This window comes from Thermobia domestica, chromosome 11 (genome assembly GCF_964235325.1).
Source record: "Thermobia domestica chromosome 11, izTheDome1.hap1.1, whole genome shotgun sequence".
NCBI classification, from domain to species: Eukaryota; Metazoa; Arthropoda; class Insecta; order Zygentoma; family Lepismatidae; genus Thermobia; species Thermobia domestica.
Window position 1 is genome coordinate 241,185,215 of NC_137464.1, and position 20,607 is coordinate 241,205,821.

At 36.1% G+C, this 20,607-nt stretch overlaps 1 protein-coding gene across 1 annotated transcript in view; it reads right to left on the reverse strand.

Annotated features, from left to right (window-relative positions):
* Window positions 1-14,849, reverse strand: part of LOC145665513 (G-protein coupled receptor GRL101-like) — a 455,441-nt gene extending 440,592 nt beyond the window's left edge. The window contains exon 1 of the mRNA XM_081732819.1: window positions 14,753-14,849. The gene's annotated coding sequence lies outside the window, so the exon portion shown is untranslated. The remainder of the gene's footprint in view (window positions 1-14,752) is intronic.
* Window positions 14,850-20,607: the final 5,758 nt, after the last annotated feature.

A 20,607-nucleotide genomic window follows, 5' to 3' on the forward strand; every position in this document is an offset into this window, starting at 1 on the left:
ATTTAAGGCATTCAGATACACGTTTAAAAATCAGCGAAATAAAGTCTGACAAAATTCAGTGGTAGATCCGAGGATATCCCGGCTAGTATATTCTTAGAAAAATTTGAAGCAGAATGTGAATTGAATGGTGTAGATGAGTATAATTTTCTTAAAAAATTTTCCACATGTTTTATTGCTGCCTTGCTCGGCATGGTTCAGCGCTATTAGAGGTAATTTACATACTTATTCAGATTTCAAAATTGCTCTGTTAGCCAATTTTGAAAGTGACTTCCCAATAGTAAATCGTGATGCACAGATTAGAAATATTCATTATGATCCTAAGACAGACAAAAGTCTCATCGATTTTGTAGTTACTCCATATAATGACTTGAAACTGATCAATCCGTATCAGCCGGAATCACGCGTTGTTGCATCGATACGAATGTTGTTATCTTTTAGGCTACAGCAAATATTGATATCTTCGCAGTGTATTAATTTTAAACATTTACTTGCGATAGTTTAAAATTTTGGAAATCAGACGAAGTTGCAAAACAATTCTAACCGAAGTCAAGCTAATCATTTTCCTATTCGTAATATTAATGTTAAGGAAAATCGTAATCATAACGCAAAAGGCAATTTTGGATTTTCTCGTAGCGGTGATATAACTGAATCTAATTGTAATGGTAATATGACCAAATCTAATTTTAGAAGAAACAGAAAGGTAATCATACAACTATTAGGAATAATGGAAATAATCGATCTAATTATCCACGTACTCCCAGATTTCGTGGTAACTACATAGGTGGCAGACATTTTCAAAATAGGAACCGAAGATCTGGTGAAGTAAATAACACACAGGACTGTACTCAAGATTCAATGCAACCTAATCGAATCTTTTGATAATGTAACTTGAGCTAAAGTTATGGCGTCCGACAAAACATATTCAATTAATTCTCGTTTTGGTTTCACCTTGGATATTGTTACGATTTCTTTGTAATTCACTCTTTTATATTATAAGCAATCACATATTTACTTACAACCATAATTTGTAGTTACCAAAGTTTCGCTAGCTAGGTCCAAATGAAAGAAATAGGTTATATTGTATTTTTAACTTACACTAACTTAGTCAACGAGCATAAATGGTGTTGAATTAAAGAAACTATTTTGGACACGAATAAACAGCAAACTTGCCACATTTTGAATATGTCTTTCATATTAGTAATTTTATAAAATTGGAATAAAAATTGGAATTGAATAATATCAGAATATAAGAATAATATTGAAATAAGATAAGAATGATGTATTGTTCCATGGATTGTAATTTTAATATGTAATGACTATTCGAAAGGGTAAGGTAACCTTGTATTTGCAATGTCTAACGGGCCAAGGATTCTTTCTTTACTTGTGAACAATTTAAGAAGCCCCATTTGTTCGGGAGCCATATATACAATGATATTGTATATTTGTAAGTTACTTCCATTCTTCTTTTAACTATTTTCATCAAAAGGTGCTATTTAAAAGTGCACAGACTGTGATTACGAAGAAGAGGAATATGTATAAAACAATACGTTGATGCTGTATGATTTGTAATTAACCCCTGTTACTGTAACAACAGATTTACTGTTTTGGGATTGCTTTGACAACCTGTTCTTGTTGATTAGGTGACTGAGAAGATTATTTAAAAAGGTTGACATTACATAAAATTGATGTGTATTATTTCAGTGTATTGCAAATGATATTTCTTGCGGAATATATAGATATAAAACGACAAGTGTTTGATAGTGTTGTGTGACTTCATTTAACCTAATATCATATGCATTGTATATCGAACTGGTTAATGTAACGAAAATAAGAAAATGTCGTTACAATCTTGACCTAACCCAAGCCTCTTAACTTGCAGCGGAGTCCTTTTCACTTAGCTTGCAGTGGAACTTTAAGAGAAACTTAACATAATCCAAACCTCTTAACTTGCAGTGGAGTCCTTTTCACTTAGCTTATAGTGAACCTTTAAGAGAACCTTAACCTAATCCAAGCCTTTTAACTTGCAGTGGAGAACTTCTTACTTAGCTTGCAGTGAAGTTTGAGAGAACCTTAAGCTAATCCAAGCCTCTTAACTTGCAGCGAAGTCCTTTTCACTTAGCTTGCAGTGAAGTTTGAGAGATTCTTAACCTAATTTAAGCCTCTTAACTTGCAGTGGAGTCCTTCTTACTTAGCTTGCAGTGACGTTTGAGAGAACCTTAACCTAATCCAAACCTCTTAACTTGCAGCGGAGTTCATTCCACTTGGCTTGCAGAACTTAAACTCCTCTCTTAGCTTGGTGTGGAGCTTTGAGAGTTTCCTTGCCACAAATCACCCAGCTCTCTGTGGAGCTTCGTGATTCTCCTTTCCAGCCTAGCTTGCCATGGAGTTTGGCGGGAGTCCAACCTCTCTCTGCTTGCAGTTCAGCATTAAAAATCCTATCTACCTCGCTCAGCTTGCAGCGAGGTTTTGTAGAAATCCTTCCCTTGGCTTTCCGGCCTAGGAATATATACTTTTCCTAATTTTATTAAACTTTTCTACTTATTTAGTGGGACTCTGTTATATAAAGAAGTTTTGTAATAAAACTAGTAGTGGGAAAAAGCGTGTGTAATTGTTCCACCTTCTACCTGCTTTAACAGCATTTTTCGTAATGAAATACAAACAAAAGCAACTTTTGAGAAGATCGTCCGTAAGTAACTCAAACCTTCTGAATTTTTCCCAGAGAAACAAGTTACATTATGTTATAGGATTATGTACAGTATATTGATTTATAACGTCTAGCAAGATAGCCCCCCGACTTTAGAAAATTGAAAAAATGACTAGGTCATTCATTTGTACTATGTTTATACCGTTTGTACCGAAAATATTTTTGTTTGTATCATTTTCCTTATAGGGTTACTTGAGAAGTCAACTGGGAGGCTATCTTGGCGCAAGAGCTTCCCCCCGTATCACAGCACGAAAAATTGAAATACAGTACACCATTCGAAAGCAAATCGTTTTTACCGTTTGTACCCTGATAGCCCCCCCGTATCACAACACCAAAAATTGAAATACATCATTCGAAAGCAAATCGTTTGTACCGAAAAAAAATTGTTTGTACCCTGATAGTTTTCAAGAAAGTGTGGCGCCAAGATAGCCTCCCCGAATGTCATCCCCTCTTTCTCGAAAGTTATCAGGGTACAAAACTAGTACTAAAAACTAGTACAAACGAATGATCTAGTCATTGTTTCAAATATCTAAAATCGGGGGGCTATCTTGCCAGACGTGATTTATAAAACATAAACGAAATTGTTAGAGTCGTTTATCGAGAAAATCACAATATTATTTTCACGCTTTAGTAGATTACTGTTATTTTGAGCGGTAGGAAGGCAATTCGAGCTTGCCTGAAGAATCTTATACAAGCTTAAATTAAAAAAAAAAAATGAAATGAAAGCTTTCAGTTTTACGTTCCACTCTTATGCGGATAGGCTAAAGAAGACGGTGATCATGAGAAATGAATGGAATGGTGGAATGAATAAAGTGGGAGGAAACGGGAAAAACCCGAGGGAACCTACGCACACGATGTTTGTCCACCACAAAGTTCACTTGGCCCGAACTGGGATCGAATCATTGACTCCACGCACGAGAGGTGAACGATCTTCCACCGAGCCACAGAGGCTCCCACTTATATTTGAAATCAGGCCCACATACGATGAAGGGTATGTTCTATAGACCATTGGTTTCCAACCTTTTCTGACTGGCGGCTCATTTTACTCAACATCCAGGGCATCGCAACACACTTGTTTCATATTTTTATTATTATTATTATTATTATTATTATTATTATTATTATTATTATTATTATTAATAATAATAATAATAATAATAATAATAATAATAATAATAATAATAATAATAATAATAATAATAGATACCTATTATAATAGCGAAACCTGTTAGATTTTATAATGGCTCTATATAGCACTGAACATTATTGCCACCGTTGGAGGTGTTAGCTGGTACAGTCTGTCTCGATTTTAACTAATTATTATTAAAATTCTTCATGATTTTCAAATTCTAAAATTTCGCGGCACACCTTAGGGGACTGCGTAACACACTAGTGTGTCGCGACACATCGGTTAAGAACCACTGCTCTAGACGAATGTATATTAGGATGAATGAACAAACAGACTTGGTTATACATCGAAAAGTTACTTTTTGGTATGCAGAGGTCATGAAATGTTTAAATTCATTGAAATTAGTATTTTTTCACTATCACCGTGCTTTTTATCTATCCTATCGTTGTTCAAAAATGAAATTAATTTTTAAAAAATGTTACATGAAAATTTTCATCTTATTTTGCACGTAAGGGTTATTGGTGGTACTGCATTGCGCTGTATTTTATCTGTGAAAGCAGCTTTTGAACATTAGGGTGCAGTTCGGTCGCTCGGGTAAAAGTAGGTCTGAAAAGTAGGGGACGCATGACGTCACACCGTCTCCCGTGCCTATCTTTGCCCATTGTATTTTCTTTAGAAAGTGAGGGGACGCCATGGATATTTTGTGGAAGCGGCGGGACGTCGTCTCCCTGCGTCCCCCATCTTTTACTCCTGTCTTCCTGTTCTATAAGTACTGCCTACTGGATAGAGGCGGAAAAGAGAGAAAGATCGACCTTCGATTCTGGGTGTGATAAGTGTTGGAGTAATGAAAATTAGCTGTTCTGTCGGTTGATTTGCATATTAAATACGTCTCAAGAAATACTATCAACATTTTATGAAGGATATGAAACAATTTTCTTTCGCTAAACGACCAAGACACGGACAAAGACAAAAGTTAAATCCATTACATAAACCTTGATGGATCAATACAAAAGCTGAAAGATAATACAATCCCTGGAATTATACGATTATTATTTGAACACTGATTCCTTGTTAAGAAAGATGGTATATTCTGAGAAATGTGACTGGATCAGAATATAAATAAATATATTTACTTCATGTGTTGTTCATATCTTGCTGCAAGAAATAAAACTAGCAGGCGAAACACAGCCTTAACTAAGTAACTCTATGGCCTATGGGACCCGGAGGTTCAATGTCGCGTTCACCGAAAGCTCTCCATTGACTCCTGTCTTTAGCCAATTAGATCCAGTTTTTACTTTGTATTCCTATTTCTGCAAGATCCATCTTAATATTGTTCTCCCATCTGCAGCTAGGTCTTCCTAAAGGACGTTACTCGATTGGATTTCCAGTTAAAAATTTGAAAGCGTTCCTACTTTTTTCCATTCTGGCTACGTGACCTGCTTACCTGAGCCTCCTAGACTTGATTGGCCTTATGCAGAGTCGTTTTAACATATTAGCGTTATATAGGATTTGTCCCAAAGGTTCCCGGAAAGATTTTTTAAAAATCATTTATTCAATATCAATTTAAATCTTTTCACAATCTTTACAATTTCAGTTTACAATCTTTTTAGAACTTCTCAGAGACTCCTTGGTGAGCCTCTCGGTGCTCTGACGCTTTGATTCGGGATCATATTGAAAAATTCTTATCTCGCCCCTGTGATCACTTCGTCCAAACTTTCTTGATCTATTTCGTAGTGTTCATGCAATTCCTAACACTTCAACAAATGCTGCTCCTTAATCTCACTCGTCAGGGCTTTTGGCACCATTTGCACGCACACTTTCCTTATTTGAAGATTCTCTGTCAAAATGTGACGAACGATTGTTTTGGGCATTCCACACTCATCTGCAATCATTTGAGCACTTACTCGTCCGTCATTGTCCAAAACCTGACACACTTTTTGCACCGAGTCGTCCGTTTGTGATGGCGACGGGCGTCCCGAGCAGTCGTCATTGTTGGACTCCCGAACGTCACGAAACCGCTTGTGTCACATGAAAGTTTGGCTATTTTTTCATCGCCGTAGGTTTTCCGGAGCATTGCAAGTGTCTCCACCCCGTTTACACCCAGTTTCACACAAAATTTGATTGCATAACGCTGCTCTAAAATCTGGCCCATTTTTTGCTCGACGAGGGTACAGACGACGACCTCTGCGCGGAGTGTCACTCTGCCTCAATAACTGCCCACAGGCGAATGGATACCGCTCTCATTTCCAAGCTTAGATTCCTCACCAACTTCTCTGCCCCGTCAGCCAGACTTGCCAACTACAAAACATCATTTCGGGAACTTCTCGGACAAACCCTCTACTAAAGGCTTGACTACTGCAGGAAACGTATGTTAGTCTAACTCTTTAGTAGGCACTAATCAAGCGTCACAACGAATCTGCATAAGGCCCCATGTCTTTAACAATATTTAGTAAACGGTGTAAGTTATGCAGTTTGTCGTTATGAAGTTTCCGCCATTACCCATTTCCGTTCCTTTTGGGACCGAATATTCGTCTCATTTTCAGTCTGCGGTCTTCCTTCAGAGTAATCGACCATGTTTCGCAATCATATAGCACAACGGGCATGATTACCGTTTTCCAAAACATAGTCTTACGAATCTAAATCAAAATAAAATTTGACCAAACTAAATAATTACTCGTATTATTAACAAATATTTCATAATACATGTTTGCTTTCTCAGATTTATATGTATTAAAGTTGTACCGGTGCGTTGTAAGAGCCAAAATAAGCAATATTCGGTATTAAGAAATGCATGTGCTGAATGTTTTATTTAGTTTAAATTTTACTTTTAGTACCAAAACTATATTAGGCGTGAACCAACACCTTAACATAAAATTCGAACCATATGATCACACTGGGAATCGAATCTGGATCTTTTTGAGTCGAAGACGCGAGCGCTAGATAATAGTGGTGTATTCAAGTTACAACACCTGTATTTTTCTCAGAACTGGAAACAGTTGAAATTGTGCTGTTTGTTTTAAAAATACTCGTTCTCAATGCGTGACAGAGATGGCAGATGGTAAATATCACTGTACTGCACACAGAACTCTAGCAACAGTGATTTGAGTGATTTTTTTTCTTTTTACAGTTATGGTACTCGTAAAATGGCATCGGTTTCATTACAAGAAAAGCATATGACCATTCGTTTTCTCCATTTGCGTGGTGACACCGCTTTCAATTCATCGCCAGTTGAGTGAGACATATGATACTGGTGTCATGGATGTGTCTGATGTGCATTCGTGGGTGCGACAGATCAAAGAAGGCAGAACTTCGTGTGGCAACAAACCAAGGCAATCTAGACCTCGCACAAACAGGTCTAACGAGTGGAACGATCGACGACTGGAGAAAGTTGTTTTGGAGGATCGCCGAATAAGTGTGGAACACATCGCCTCCAAAGTTGGCATTTTCGTGGAATCTGTGCACGCAATCCTGCATAAAGATCTGAAAATGCGAAAAATGTCCTCCAGGTAAGTGCCACGAACGCTGACGGATGACCACAATGCTGCGTGTGTGGTATGTTTTCAGATATGGCCTAGTATTGACGTGTGATGACGGCATGAATGGAACTTCTTTTTAATCGATTGTGACAACATTTGACTTTTTTTCAATCCTGAAACGAAGCGCCAGTCTGCTCAATGGAAACACACGGATTCACCATCATTGAAAAAACGTTTCGGGTAAGCGCCAGTGCTGGAAAAATGATGGTAGCTATCTTGTGGGATAGCCTTGGAGTAATCCTTACTCATTGCGTTCCAAAGGACAGTACCGTCACAGGTGCATCCTATGAAGATGTTTTGAAGAAGCCCCTTCTAACATTGCATAAAAACGGCCGAAAAAAGGCTGCACGTGTGCTCTTCCACGAAGACTACATACTAGCGCATCGGACGAACGTGACGCAGTAATTTCTTTGTGACAATAGCTTCGAAGTAATTTCTCATGCTCTCTAGTCACCTGCTCAGGCTCCTAGCGACTTTTGGCTGTTACCAACGACCAAGGACACTCTCCGTGGTCGCACATGTACTAGCCGAGTCGCTGTTGCATCAGCGATTTTCCAGTGGCCAAACTAGAGTCCTAAAGAAGTTTTCGCTGCAGCCCTGGAATCGTGGCATCGACGTTGTGAAAACAAGTATACGGCTGCAGTGAAAATTATGTCGAGAAGTGACATAAATTTCATAGTTAACGAATGAATGGTTAGTGAGAAAAAACACGAGATGTTATAAATTGAATCCATCTTATATTTCTTACAAAAAATACAAAGATGCAGAAACGTTTCTTCTGAAAGTGCCCTCCCAACTGGTCTAATGGGTGCACATACGCCTTTGAAGCCCTTGAACCCGGATACGATTCCCAATAGAAGAGTATTAAACACTTCAACGTATTACAGTGGTTCGGATTCCACCTTAAACTATAAGTTTAGGGGTCATATAGAATCGATGCTAAAAAGAAATACTAAACTTCAACCTACAAAGCGACAAACAAGCAAACAAACTAACTAACAAATCAACTAACAAAATCAACCAGCAAACAATCAAGCAAACAAATGGAATTAAAATATCCTCAATTTTTTATCTTACCATTTAGCAGCTCTATACATACATATCCTCTAAAAATAGTTGAGTTCCTCCTTTTGAATTACTTACAGTCAGTGGCTGGGGGCCTACTTTTCACCATTTTATATGTGAAAAAAGTAATTTAAGCTATTATTTATACATTTTTGAAAGTTTATAGTAAACTCAAGATATACTTATCATAGTCTCCCTTCTGACTGTCTCCCTCCTCAGTGTTTACCTTTTAGTTCCGCGACTGCTTATAGTAAGAATCGGAATTGTAAATATGTTCTCCGAGTGAACTATTAAGTTATAATAAATAAGCCTATAGTTAGAGACATGTTTATGTCAACAATAATGAATTTTCAGTCTATTTTGTTATTATTTATAACAATTTTCCGATATCATTAATTTTTTCTTAGGCGATTACGCCATCTCTTCTGTAATGAAGTACTTAGTACTGTCATAAATTCTGTCTGAAATGCCAATTACATGGTTACTCCAAATAATTGCAGATGTTAGAATGCATGTTTTCTTTTTCTTTCTTAAGCACAAATATTCAACTGAACTTAACTTGCAAAAAAGATTCAAGAGCATCATTAAAGTAAGGACCACACTGACTCAATGATGAAGCTCTCACCCCTCTACCAAGGGCGCCGATTCTAGGGGGGCCGGGTGGCCCCGCACCCCAAGTCTCATGTGGGCCCCTCCGCATTGTATTTATGAATATACAATATTTGGCATAATTTGAATGCAATTAGTCTTAAAATCCTCATATATGCCTTCTGCATCTGGATGGGCCCCCCAAATTTACAGAGAAATCGGCGCCCTTGCCCTCAACCCAGGGATTCTTCGCATATCTTTGGGCTTATCCCAGCTTGCTCCAAGTGGGCCTGCTGTGGGTGAGTTTGTTCAGGTTCTTTTGTTTCCTTCTACTTTTCTTTATTCCACTATTTCATACATTATCATCATCAACGTCTCTATTAGCCTCGGATTATAAACGTAGGACTTTAAATTAAAATGTAATCAGTAAATAAAATAGACTGCGAACTAAAAGAAAACAAAATAACAATTATCAGGCTGTAACTTATAAGAATGGCCATGATAAATAAACAATATTTTAATCTCCTTGAAAAGCTTGGGCATACAAGAAAAACTGATGTCTAACAGGACTGTCAGAACATTTAATGAAGTTAACAGAGCCAACAATAAACCAAATTCTTGCAGATCACTGTGAAGATACGAACTTCACAGGCCTCAAAATTCGCCAACGTCAGAGTTCATTAAAATCCTGTACTAAGTGAAAAATCATGAGAATATAGATGAAAATATCGCTCAAAACAATATAACATTTTATTCACTATGATCTTGAAATATATGCCTGTCACCGTAGAACAGCACAGCTTCTAATTTCAGCTTTGGCGCTCACAAGAGAAGAAAAAATCATAAAATGTTTTTGTTGGGAAGATTACACTAGTTAACAAAGGTTTTGTTACATAAAAGGAAATACCTGTTCTTAAAGGAACTTTTTGCGCTGAATTCGAATATGCACTCGGTTTTTCTCCATCACGTACGATTTTCCCGTAACAGAGGGATTTTTGGGAAAATCCCTCAAAATTTCCCTTTTCGTTTATTTTACACCCCAAGATCTTGTCCCCTTGCATATACTAACATAGAAATTATACCTAAGTATACTTTGATTCATATTTAACAAACCCTCCAAGTTTCGTAATAATCGCTTTATTCTTTCTCGAGAAATAAATATGTTTGTATGTATACTGTGTGTACTTTTTATTGCACCTTATAGTAATGCTTTCAGATCTCTTAAGTTGAGGTAAAACGTTTTGCTTTATTACCACAAACACATATATAAAATATAATACAATATAATTTACAAGTGTGACAATTTACAATAAACAATAATACAAATGTACCAAAAGGTCATGAAAAGATAATCAAAACTATCACAATATATGAAACTTCCATTGGGTTACAAAAACGTACACTACTTCCTTCGTTTGTAAGAAATGTTGCATTCTCTAACAAGACCCCGACAATAGTCCCCCATCATTGAAGGATCCCATCGTCCCTGATACCTTTTCTCCATTGCCATTATATCTTGGTGGAATCTTTCCCCCTGTTCGTCGCTGAGAGCACCTAGGTTAGCAGGAAAGAAGCTGAGGTGGGAGTGCAAAAAGTGGATTTTTAAAGACATCCTACAACCCAACTCTTTGTATTTCTGTATCATGTCCTGTACGATTTCTGTGTAACTCTCAGCTTTGTTATTGCCCAGAAAGTTGCGCACAACACACTTAAATGCTGTCCAGGCAGCTAGCTCAGCACTGTTTAACTTGCTGTCAAAGCTATCATCAAGCATTAATTTCATAATTTGGGGACCAATAAACGCTCCCGCTGAAATCTTAGCATCACTCAGGTTAGGGAACTTATCTCGCAAATACTTGAAACCTTCACCAGATGTGTCCATGGCTTTGACAAAGTTTTTCATAAGTCCTAACTTGATATGAAGTGGCGGTAGTAATATCTTATTAGGATCTACCAAAGGAGCGTATTTGACGTTGCATTCTCCAGGTACGTAATTCACTCTAGGTTCCCATTCCTTCACTTCATAATGTTTGTCATCAGCTCGGCTATCCCATAAACATAAAAAACATTGGTACTTCGTGTAACCGCACTGCAGTCCTAATAAAATACCAACTACCTTGAGATCACAACATATTTGCCAACAATGGTCCTTGTAATTTATAAGATTTAGCAAAGTTGACATGGTGTCATAGGATTCCTTAATCTTCACTGAGTGCGCAAGTGGTATAGAAGGTTTTTTATTTCCATTATGTAAAAGGACAGCTTTAAGGCTGACCTTTGACGCGTCGATAAATAACCTCCATTCTTCTGGAACGTAAGGAATTCCTAGCTCCGCCATCAACCCATTTATATCCGTACATACGCACACATTATCTTGCATCGAGAAATAGCTTGAAAATTGAACATGCCTTTTCCTGTACACTGATATGTTCGTTTCTGCATCCAATAAGTTCCACTGCTGGAGCCTTGATCCCAGAAGTTCCGCCTCTTGTTTTGTCAGGTGCAAATCACGGACTAGGTCATTAAGTTCACATTGCCGGATGAAATGTGGCTCGCGAACACAGTCAGGGATGAACGTTGGATCCTTGGATGTACATGTTGATGTCGATGGTTCATCAAGGTCATGATCATCATCAGAGTCTTTTGGCCATATCTCTTCCCAGTTGGTAAGGGGCTCGGGAAGTGGAAGTTCATCCCCGTGCGGAATAGGTCTAATTGCGGATTTAACGTTGGAATAACTTATTGTGTATTTGCTTTTTTTAGAATGTCCCTTAAGTACTGTGAGACAAAATTAAACAATCATCCAGATGGTTGGTGGGTTCTCTCCACACCATTGGTAAAGCAAATTTCATGAACCTCCGTTTCCCTTTGGCCCATGCAAGTAAAGTGACGTAGCACGACGCACAAATTATGTTGGGTGCCCAAGTTTTGTCCTGATCTCCCACACGACATACGAAATGTATATAATATGCTAGTTTCACCGATGGCGTAATGGATCTACACTGTCCTTTAACTACAAACTGGCCACACACATAACTAAAACTATTTGGTGAGTTAACACACGAACGCAGTCCTCTTGACGCCATTGTACTGATCACAAACTAAACTTCTGGTCTTAGTTGGGTATAATGCCGTTAAGATCAAACATGAAAGCACTCTTAGCAGCAAAGACAACTTTGAAAGTGAAGTAGTGTTAAACCACACGTCAATATAAAAATGTACAAAACTCCCTCACCAGGTGTCAAGAACACAAGAAAGAAAGAAATGCGCGGGGGGGGGGGGGGGAACGATACCGTAGTGGAAAATTCAGACTGCATTAGTTCATTGTTGTCAACAATGAGTCTGTATTCCATTCTGTTACATTTGATAACAAATATTGATAACCATTTCATGAACAAAACGAAAAAACTTGGAGAATTGTATATATATGTATTAAGATATACATATACTGTACGTTTAAAAAAAATATACGTTGGAAGTACATTCTATTTTTATACACGTTTCTAATTTACAGAGAGCAATACAAGTGTGTTGTTGACTATTGTAAATATTCATTTTTGTGTCTGTGTTTGTAGTAATAAAGCAAATCGTTTTTACCCCAACTCAGATCTGAAAACATTACTATCAGGTGCAATAAACAGTGCACACAGTATACATACAAATATATTTATTTCTCTAGAAAGAACAAAGCGATTTTTACGAAACTTTTAGGGTTTATTAAATATAAATCAAGGTATACTTAGGTATAATTTCTATGTTACTATATGTAAGGGGACAGGAGCTAGGGGAATAAAATATCTGAAAAAGGGAAATTTTTGAGGGAATTTCCCGAAAATCCCTCTGTTACGGGAAAACTGTACGTGATGGAGAGAAACCGAGTGCATGTTCGAATTCAGCGCAAAAAGTTCCTTTAAGATCAGGTGATTTTTCTCATGTAACAAACAAAAAGTTTAAATTTGTTATGAAGTACCATAATCAGATCTACTCTCAGACGTTAGTTTGTTCTCGATGCAGAAATCCTCCAACCGTCAATATGATAGAATATATGAATAAAACTCTAAAGAAGTTTCTTTCAGAACTCAGAGAGACTATCACGGTGCTTCAATGATGGTATGATGGATTGTAGTTAATTCTGTTAAATGTCATCATTTTTGTGAATATGGGATAGAAAACGTTTGCAAAGATGTTTCTGCAAGATGTATTTGACAGTGTAGTGAAAGCCGTTTACAAAACTCTCTACAAAAAATATACATTGAGCTATTAACAGGACTCTGCTTTCACATAAAATGTGACAGAAAAAGAGTAGCTCACGAACAGTGTGTCTAAGTTCATTAATCGAGCGGATTGTTCGGGTGGTAGTCCAGACTTGAATCCGCTGTACTTGTGTCCTGAATTAGAGAGAATGACCTCTCCTAAATGTTGCCCCAGTATGGTATCTCTATGAAATGATATCTTGTCCAAGCTATGAAGTGATCCCTCCTCAAACGGAGCGTGCTATGATAGACGCGTGGCAAAGTATGATCATTTGTGACTTTCTATTAAAGAAAAAAGGAGGCCAATTTGAATACTATTAGTGTTTCTCGTGTTGTTGTATACGTTAGTGAGTTAATATTGCTAAGATCATTTGTTTAGGCTTATTAAATGTGTAGATACAATCTGATATATAGTAACAGGATTTATGGCAGTACTGGATATAAATATTTCATGTTCCATATAAAATCTGTACGCCTCACGCAGGAGATTCAAGTAACACTTTAACAGCAAAACTGAATAGATAATAGTAACGTTAAACTATTTCCTGCATATAAGAGATTCTGGAAGTGGTAGCATGGGCATCCAGGCATCGCTGACCTCGTTTTATGACGTTACTAGCAACATGCTGTAATTCTGCATTCGTGGTGTTGTTAACTTCTTTAGCAATGTTTCGTTTAAGATTGTCTATTGTGTGAGAATTGTCAGCATACACTTTGGTTTTCAGTGTGCCCCATAAATAAAAATTGCACGATATTAAGTCCGAGGACGTTTGGGGCCAAAGAACTCTACTGACAAGTCTGTATTGAGGGAACACGTTCTTGATGTGGGCCATACTTTGGTTGGATGTGTGAGCGGACATACTCAATTTTCCGATAAAATGCAGTGTAGCCAACTTTCAAGACAGTGTTGTCACCCCACAAGCAATCCAACTAGAGATGATTAACTGGTACGTGAGGCATATCGGTTTTATGTTCTACGCCCTGTATATACCTATATATATATATATATATATATATATATATATAAGTGAAATCGATGTCGTATGTCGCCTTTTCACGAGAAAACGGACGGACATTTGAAATCAATCTTTGAGCATAGTTAGCAGCTAGATAGAGCTGCTATTTTATCATTTAACTTTGATATAGATAATATACCATCAAAATATCTTTGGATGAAATATCAAACCCCTGAAACATTAGATAGCCCGTACTACTTAGATGTAATAAATGGTTGCAAACTAAACAACAGATTCTGTTCATATACAGGCTACATTTTCTTTATATTTATCTTCTCCATCTATTTACTTACCTTTTATCCTTCTGTCTTCCTTTTATCCATCTTCTATCCATATATTTATAAGAGACAAATGCCTATGAGACCGAATGAAGCGTAAACAATAAAAAAAATATTACCATTATAAAAAAGCATATATTGATCGTGTATGTAAAATTCAAAGGAGAAAGAAATAGTACTCACCACACTCTGCAACGGATTCATCTTGTCCCTGTTTACAATCAGGAATTCCGTTGCACCGTGCATCAATATGAATGCATTCTACGTCATCACAATGAAACACTTTGTGAGTTAATAACTTCTCAAGGTTTGAGTCATTTAAAAATGTTTCATTGCAAGGTACTATGGCGCTCACTTCTTGATTCGAGGAGCCTGTAACAGAAATATATATATATATATTTTTAGAATTTTCCTTACTTGCAAGATTTATACAAATTATTATATTACTAAGTTTCCTAATATAGAATTAATTGTATGTAATTATCTAACAGTTCTAACCATTTCTAACAGTTTTAGTACTATCGTCTAATAAATTAATCCTAAAATTGTGCGATAAAATTACATTGGAGATGCTAACACTTTTGAAGCGACCTTATAGTCGCTTTGGTTAAATTTTCGGTTCGCGTTTCGTGAAAAAAACGGTGTCCTTCGCTGATAGGTATTAGATTAGATCATAATTTACTTTCCACTATCATTTGCTTCTACACAATAGAAAGATGTCAAGATTGCTCAACAAATATCCAAGTATCTAATAACTTCATAAATTATTACATTCTAAACAAACTCGACTATTTTTATACATCTACAGGTGTCATGAAGAAACATTCTGAAGCCAGACTGTTATGTGTTAAATGAGCTGATAAAGTTTGGCGGAAAGACAGCCTGCTAGATTTATAACTAACATTTATCAGTTCCTCCCTTTCTTTCTCAATAAGGACAGTTCATATTAATCGTGTTTTTGTAGGTTATAGACAATGTCTTGGGGAACAAAGTAATTATTAAGTTTATATTTCTTTCATTCTCGTATTAAGCAAATATTTGAAAAATGGTTGTAATTGAAAGAAAGATTTTGATTTGGTTTGACTTTGAGTTTGGCGTCCCTTCCATCAAAGAGGCTATATGAGACGTGAACCTATGGCTTAACATGGAATATGACCAACATGATCTCCCACTAGGAATCGAATCCCGGTCTTCCCACGTCAATAGGCGTGTGCGCTTATCTCTAGCCACGAGGGAGCGCAACTAAAAGAAAACATACACATCAAAGGAAGAGAGGAAAAGCTTAGTCTCTGAAAATGCCAAAGACTCAAAGCAGAGATATGTGGAATTCATTCATTAGATAAGGTATGCGTAGATAGCAGAAACTAAATTTGAAGAAAAATAACAAGTAAACGAACCATTTAATAGAAAAAGTAGAGAGTTCTGTGCATAATACTTAGAAAAATTACAAAAGAAAAGTTTCATGAAATAGGATGTAAAAAAATTGTAACGCATTATGATAAATTTATAAGGTTCAGTCACGTTAGGTCAACAATAAAATTAGGCCCTTCAACGTGGTCTAGTGGTTAGCGTATGTGCCTTTGGTACACATGGTTCCGGGTTTGATTTTCTGGAGTAGAGCATAACAAAATTTTAACACACCACGGTGGTACTAACTCCACCTTAAACTGTGCGTCCACTCACATGTAGCCTCAATGTTGTCCAGGAACCATAAAGGAAAAACAAACAGGATAAAAAGAAAGAAAAAAACAGAGGAACAAACTTCAAAGTAACAAAGTTGATGTTGAGGTCAAAACAGACTAAGTTCTATTTTGCAGATGTATCCAGTGGTATAAATAGATAAAGTAGCTGATACATATACATCTTACGAAGCTCAAATACGAAATTTCATGTTTCTATACAGGGTGGCCCAAAAAGTAGGTATACAGACCAGCATCGAGCAAGTGTGACATTTTAATTTAATTAATATAATGAATTTATTTGCTTTGGATTGTTCCGAGCTTAAGGTAAAAGTGAAAATAAATTAAGAATAGATAAGGAAGAAACTAAGTCAATACCTATATGGATAACAATAAGTAAATGATATAATAGTCATGACCGATCAGTACGGGACTGTATACCTACTTTTGGGCCACCCTGTATTAAAGGGAGGGCATAGTAGCTTACTAGTTGAGCGCTTACCTCTGATATGTGGGGTCCCTGGTTCGGTTCCCAGCGAAATAAGTTTGTGGTAAACAACATCGTGTCCGTGGACTTTCTCAGGTACTCCCGTATCCTCCTACATTATCATTCCACCAATTCTTCCATTATCATTCACTTGCCTTAATCATCCGTCTCCCTTAACTTAAAGGTCATAATCGTGAGACGTTAAACAAAAAGATTTCATTTATGTTTCTGACATTAAAACATTCCAAAATATGACCATTTTACAATAATAATTATAATCCGAACTCATTTTCTTCCCTTCATAGGTTAAATATCAGAAAAAAGATTAGACATGTGTTATTATTTCAAATGAGAAGTTGAAATAACAAGTTTGATGTTTCTAACTTTAAGAGATTCTGAGTAATGGACTTCTATTATAATGATTGTAATTTACGGTCCTTTTTCCTTCTAGCCCCCTTTTCTTCCCTTCTAGGTCAAATATTTAAAAAAAAGCTAAAACGCAGTCTTATTATTTTAAAATGAGAAGTCCAAATACTAAATTTCATGTCTCGAACCATCAGGAATTCGGAGATATTGGTATGCTAATATAATATTTACCCCCCTCATATTCCTCACTTTCCCATCGAATTTACGAAAAGCCTTCCTACATTATATTACATATTTCAAATATTAGCTTAAGTGGTTTCACTTGAGTTGATCGGTCAGTCACTCAGATCTTCTTCTATAGTGGTCTGTAATCTTTAACCCACTTTTCTCTTACGAACCAGTCACTCAGAACTTCTTTTATAGCGCTCTGTAGTCTTTAACCCGTTTTCCCATATGAATGAGTCAACCAGAACTTCTTTCATAGCGCTTTGTAGTCTTTAACCCACTTTTTCTCGCATGAATATTAACTTGAAAAGATTTTCAAAGTGCCCCTACGTAGCAGGCAACCACATTTCCCCTTCGTTAAAATGGGTTGCATAACAACTAGTAAAAGTAAAATAAGCGCCCCTACGTGGCAGGCAACCACACTCACAGTTCGTTAAAATGGGTTGCATAACATCTAGTAAAATTTGTTAGATATAGCTACATCAGCGTTTCCCAACCGGTGTGCCGCGAGGAAATCGAAACAAATTTATTAATTCTATAGCAACCAAATTGCAAGACATAGGAAAAAATGTATATTTTTGTATTTCACATTACTATAAATTTCTACCATGGAGAAAATTACTGTAATTGTAATATATTATTCTACATCTATTACTGTGTAACAGATAGTATTTCAGGTCGTACATATTTCCACGGTTAGCTGCTATGTTACGCTTCAATTGAGAGTCATACTAACATCGAGAAATGGAAGCACTTGTACGGTACGCGTCAAGTGAACGTTCGTAGAACACTCATTCGCACGTGAATGACAGAACAACACTTTGTTCAACAGTTGTGTTTTGACTTCGACGCATCGCAAGCTGTGAGATTGCAATAATGTGCACCGGTTTTGGTTAAAACAGCAAAGTTAAAAGTACAAGACTCATTTTTATTCGTTCGTTATTTAATAATCTTCGTTCTTAGTGAAAGGTTGGATACAGTTTTCGAAAAAAGAAAGCATATTTTTAAAAATCTGAGTCCTATATTTCATTTCAATCGTTTTCTATTTTAAAATTAGAATAAAAAATAAGCATAATGAATTAGCATAGGGGAAAACCAGTGATCGAGCTTTCATCTTTGTGACAAGGAGATCAGTAATCACAGAAAAAAAATACTATGGTATTTTATATTTGCAAATAATAATATCTATGAGTGTGCCGCGAGAATTCAAGTTACACCCGTAGTGTGCCGCAATTTGAAAAAGGTTGGGAAACTCTGAGCTACATCATACTTTAGATAGCTGCTACAGATGGAGTATTGACAACAAATTGCCTTTTGATATAAATAAATGTTCGGTAATAACGTTCTCGAGAAAAATAACCCTACTTTATTCCAATTACTCTATGAATAATATTATAATACAAAGAGTAAGATATGTAAATGATTTAGGCGTCCTTATAGATTCTAAACTATGCTTTAATCAGCATATACAGAAAATGATTAATGAGGCATACAAATCTTTATGATTTTTAATTAGAAATACAAATGAATTTACTAACATAAGAGCTTGTACGGTTTTGTTTAATAGCTTAGTACGTAGTAAGTTAGAGTATGCGTCAATAGTATGGACTCCTTACTATAAACAAGAAAGAACCATTGAAAGAATACAAAACAAGTTTTTACTATATTTGTGTTCTAAAATGTACAGGGTGAATTCCTATGACATAAGAGTTTCTTACAGTAAATTATTAAACATTTATAAATATTCGCCATTAACTACACGAAGGGAAATATCTCAATTGATTTTCTTATTTAAATTGGTGAATGGAATTATGGATAATCATGAATGTATAAGTATGTTAAATTTTAAATTCTGCCAAAACGAACTTAAGGACTAGAACGCTATTTTATACTGTAAAATCAAGAACTTCTATGCATATGAATTCCCCCCTAATTCGAATTTGTCGGAATTATAATATGTATCTAAGAAAAGTCCGGAGGTAGATCTTTCTCTGCCATACACGTTATATTTGAAATTGTTAAAACAAACATTATGTAAGAGGTGTGTCAGATGATTATTAAAATGTTGTACATATTGTATGATTTTTCTCTATTATATCCTTTATATTTGAAATTGTTGAAAGAAATATCAGACAAGAAATGCGTCAGATGATTATTGGAACATTGTATATATTGTTCTTTTCTTCTATTACGTTATAGATGTAACATTGTTTTTGTTTTTCTTTACACCAATGTCATTCAAATGTATATTCTTCTTGCTTTAATTTTATTTTATTTTTATTTAGTCATCTTCCTTTCTATTTTTCTTCTATCTTTTAGTTTTATTTTATTTTTATGTTTATATTTATTTTTATTCTTATTATTGTACATGTATATAACCACTTCTATGTAATTTAATTTTTGTAAGCCTATTGTAATTGGGACAGCAATCCTGTTATAGGTGAAAAATAAACAAATAAATAAATAAATAAATAAATAAATACCCTCTAAAACGTCCTTCATGATAAGTGGTTGTAAAATTGTTCTACCTATATCTTCAAAAAATGAATGAAGTACAAGTGCGCCCATGTTGTGGTTTCCAAGGGGGGCAAGTATAAGCGACGTTTCAAATATAGTTTCAAAGTTTGCTGTAATTAATGTAAAAATTCTATTGTGTTTTCGATATTCCCAAGTACAATTTCCTCTAAGGGGGGAGGGGAGCGAGCGCCCCCTTGCCCCCTGATGGACGCCCTTGATGAAGTATATTGTTTTTATACGAGAAAGAGTACAGATGAAGTGTACGATCAAATTTTCATGTTACTTCAATCACCTCTCCGTTAAACTAATGTAGTTTTACTAAGAAAGTGTACAAATGTATATCGAGTTACAAAGTTTGAGGAGGGGAGTCCGAACCTGTTGGACCCCCCGAGGGTGCGCTCCTACTCACGTTGTATATGGAGCTTATGGATGCGAACCAAAATAGTTTTTTTTTGGGGGGGGGGGCAAATTTGTGGATTTCGGAGGCTAGAATATTTTGCTTAAGTTTCGTACTTTCTTGCTATATTTTCTGTATTTTTTGATGGTTTAGGTTATGCTACGTCAGTTTAGGTTAGGATTTTTGGATTTGAAGGGACAGAATTCTTTGCCTAAAATTCGTACCGGTACTTTCTTTCTATATTTTGTGCGATTTTGATGGCTTAGGCTAGGTTACGTTATGTTATGTTAGTACTCAGTAATTACCCTCATTTCTCCCGTAAACAGGGTGTTGTTGTTGTTGGTTTTATTTTTAAACCTGCTTTTGG